This window comes from Grammomys surdaster, unplaced genomic scaffold, assembly GCF_004785775.1.
Source record: "Grammomys surdaster isolate TR1022 unplaced genomic scaffold, NIH_TR_1.0 263, whole genome shotgun sequence".
Classification (NCBI taxonomy): domain Eukaryota; kingdom Metazoa; phylum Chordata; class Mammalia; order Rodentia; family Muridae; genus Grammomys; species Grammomys surdaster.
Genome location: NW_021604704.1, coordinates 36,043 through 40,289, shown reverse-complemented (window position 1 = coordinate 40,289; position 4,247 = coordinate 36,043).

Below are 4,247 nucleotides of genomic sequence, written 5' to 3'. Positions count from 1 at the left end.
TTAGATTATAATATCTGAAAAATTAACCTAAAGGGGCAAAGCCAAAGAAAGGTATTAAGAAAATAATGTTATGCAGGGCAATGGTGGCGCACGCCTTTAATCCCAGCACTTGGGAGGCGGAGGCAGGGGAATTTCTGGATTTCTGAGTTCCAGGCCAGCCTGGTCTACAGAGTGAGTGCCAGGACAGCCAGGACTACACAGAGAAACCCTGTCTCAAAAATAAAATAATAATAATGTTATAACCTGCAATAAAATGAAAAGCAGGAATATAACTTGGGGAACTCTCTAGCCATGATGGAATGGACACATTATTATAGAGAAATGAAGACTTAGAAATCAATGGGTATTGTCTGAGTTGGTTTCTAGAGTCTAGTAAAATGTAAATGTCATCTTTTTATTGGCTTCCCGAGTGATTGAGTCTAGAACTTTTGACTGTCGCTCACTATATTCAAAGAAAGTCCCTGCAATCCAAACTTGTATAATGTTGTGTAGAATCTGCATACATCTTCCTGCAGACTTTAAATTCTATCTAGGTGACACTCAATTCTGCTGGAGAAATAATAGATGAATGAATGAACAAATGAGTGAATAGTAAATAAATAAATAAAACCAATAAATGCTATGGAAATGGAGTTATGTTTCAAGGACATGGGATCAGTAGACCGAATTTGTTTAATCTGCATGTTTTCTTCACAGATGGTTGAATCAGGGTTAACAGAACTTGCAGATGGGTGAGGGTGGACAGCTATATTGTCTGGGTATCAAGTACTATAAGCATTTACTGAATCCTCAATGTTATATAACGGACAGTTGCTTCACCACAGAGGTAGTTGGCCCACAGCCTCACAGTGAGTGCCGTGATTATCATCTTGATTTTGCAGGCGAAGAGACCAAGGAACATGTTTAAAGTGATTTTCCTGGGGTCACACAGCTAGAGCCTAATTGAAACCTGGATTTAAACATATCCAGATCACTGCCCCTTCCTGTCCTCATGCCATGAGGTATTATGAGCTGGCTTGACAGGGAGGATGGGGGCTGATAACCAAGAATAGTTTCGTTTCCATGGAACTTAGCCCAGCAAGTTCACCTTTAAAATGTATAAAGATCCAAACATAGATGATTATATTTATTTACCATCTAATGAGGAAAACAGACAAAACAAACAAACAAAGCATGACTCCCCTTGTTAACTGAGCCCACTTTGAGTAGATCACATTATTATTCCTATCTTCCTCAATCTTTATGCCTCTGTCCCTGCCCAGATAACTTTTTAGCTCTTGCTGCTACATGTTGAGTCTCTTTCTCTGCTCTAGATATCTGCTGATGTGTGTGATTTTCTTTGGCCAGAGGGTTATTAGCAAAAGGGAGGCAAGCAGGGGCTTGAAAGTGCTTGCACAGCTGGGCTGTGTTCCATGTGCTTCTCATTGCCATGGCATTACATGCTGAGGCGAGCTGGCTGGTCCAAGGAGGAGAACAACACGTACAGCAGACCTGCATCCAAACTGGGCTTAAAGCCAACTCTAGCTGAGCCCAGTGTGTACCCACTGACATCCAGCCAACTTGCAGATGTGAGAGTGAAAATAAATTGATGTTGTTTTAAGCCATTGGATTTTGAAGTGGTTTATTTTACTCTAAGACTATGGCACTCACTGACTAGTAACCAATGTGGTTGCTTCTCTGCATTATGAACCAATTCCTCATGTCAACGAATTTACCCAAGCGTCTTTACTTCTATTAAATACAGTAAATATCTAAAGCTCTTATATCTTTTGTCACATTTTTCTTTATTGTGGAGTTGATTACACAATTGTATATGTATATACATATATGGTCTTCTTTAGGACCCCTGTTGCAGAACTGGGTTCTCTGAAGAAAAAAGAGATCAGAAATAAAACCTATAAAAACAAACAAACAAAATACAAAACAAAATGAAAACAGCCACTGTTTTCATTAAACCTGTTGCCGCAGCTTTCAAGGGGCCATAGGACACAAGGAACAGGCCCGTGTGACACCGCCTCAAAGAAGGGAAAAGAGACCATTGTACTGTTGCCTGCAGTTTCAGCCACTCCTCACAGTCATTTGTATCCAATTCTGCCCCAACTGTACTAGGTTTCAAAGGTCCAGGAAGATGCTAGATTGTATAGGCCAATTTGGGGATGGGGAGCTCAATCAATGCAGCTTTAGGGAGAAATCATCTGTGCTAGGTGAAGACTTTCATGGGCAGCTTTGGGGTTACCCATATTCCTGTTGCTAAGCCTTTACCGATGCTCTGTAAGTACATCAAAGAAACTGGTTCCCCAAGGTGACCTTGGGTGAAATTCTACTTTGGTTCGTCTCTTTGGAGCCGTATAAGTCAGAGAAGGAGTGCTCACACACTTAGGACTGTAAAGGACAGAAAGATACTTCCCAACAGTATATTCATATATTCACCTGAGGAAAAAGATACAAATCTTCAAACAGAGAAATCAACTTTCTTCTCTCTTTTTGCATTCAGGGTGATGGTTTAAAATTAACCCCCATGAATACATTCTCAAGTTTGTTTGGCCCTGTCTGTCAATGAGGCAAACACACCCGAGGTGATCAATGTAAAATGAGGAATGAGTTCTTTCGGCTCATCATCTCAGAGTTTTCAGTTCCAGTTCATGAGTGGCTGGTTCCTTACTTTCAAGCCTATGAGGAAGCATAACATCAAGCAAAAGAGTGTGATAGAAGAAAGGATCTCCCCTCTCAGCAGCCCAAGAGACAACGAGTCTGGAACAGAGAGGAGATAGGAACAACATATATCTTTCAAAGAGGCACCTCTGACTCACTTCTTCCAACTAAGCTTCACCTCCTAATTTCTACCACTTTGCAGTAATTCCATCAATGAGGCCATCATCAATGGATTCGTTCATTCCTTAGCTCAAACTTCCCAGGACCCGGTCACCTGTCCTTGATTGGATCCAATAACAGGAGGCTAATATGTTGTACCCCAAACATTGTACCCCAAACATACCAAAAAGAAAATCAGAAGCTTGTTTTTAAAAGCCAATAACTTGCCAATTCTATTATGTAGACTTCTTAAGTGAGTCTCAGGAATTACATGTGATTTCTGCCTGGTCTGACTACAGTCTATCAACCTCTGCTCCCTGCTACATCCTGCAGGGCTTGGTCCTGGAAACTTGACTGGGGCAATGAGAGAATGAAGAAAGAACAGAAGTATGGATGGGAAATCTGGTATAGGTGGGCTCTGCTCATTATGCTGGTGCACCAACTAAGGAACAAAAGCCTCAGCAGTTTTATTACATACAGCCCAGGAAGATGAGTAAAGCTACTTTCAGTTGCAGGTTTCTATCTGCAGGCACTCTCAGGTTACAATCATCTGAAAGGAGGAAGCTGCAGTTATTAGTTTTTGCATACACTGCCAACATTTACAATTGAGTCAGAGGAAGGCTTTGCCATCTCTCTGCTGAGCCTCACTGGGAGATAGCTTTGCTACTGCATGGGTCTGTGGGATTGGGGTCCTTCACATGGTTGTGTCCATGTTAACAATACACACTCCCTCAGGACTTCTGCCACCCTTTACACATTCCCTCATGGCTTCATCAGCTTTGCACATGTCCCTGTTCAGTAAATGTGCCTGTAACAGTTATTTATAAACTTGGAGAAACCTAAATCACTTCTCTCAAATGATGCTGTACTTAAATCATTCTTGCAAAAGGATTGACTCAATTTAGATTGAAATAATTTCAAACATACTCAGAAAAGCTCCAAGAGAACATTACTGTGAAACCAGAACTACTTTTCACTCACATTTGACAAATAATATTTTGCTGTGTATATGACTGTTTTCTGTTACTATAACGAAATTTCTTGACACTGGGTACTTTATAAACAAAAGGGTGTTATTTAGCTTTTAGTACATATTTCAAGCCAAAATCCATATGGTCCTCTCTGTTTGGTCTTTAGCATGAGAGTTCATATACTAAAGATACAGCACATAATATAACAGGAAGCTAAAGAATTTCAGAGCTCAGATGTGCTCTCTTAGAATAACTCATGCTGCAAAGTCATGCCTCATGACCCAACAACCTTCTCCTTGACCCCATTTCTTAACAGTTTCACTACCACATCACCATACTATCAGGTGAAATTTCAGCACACAACCCTGTGGGGGACAAACCATATCTAGAACACAACCTCCCTTTAATAATCACAGCTCAAATGTTAAAATCAGAACATTTCATGCTGATACAATGCTGCTATAT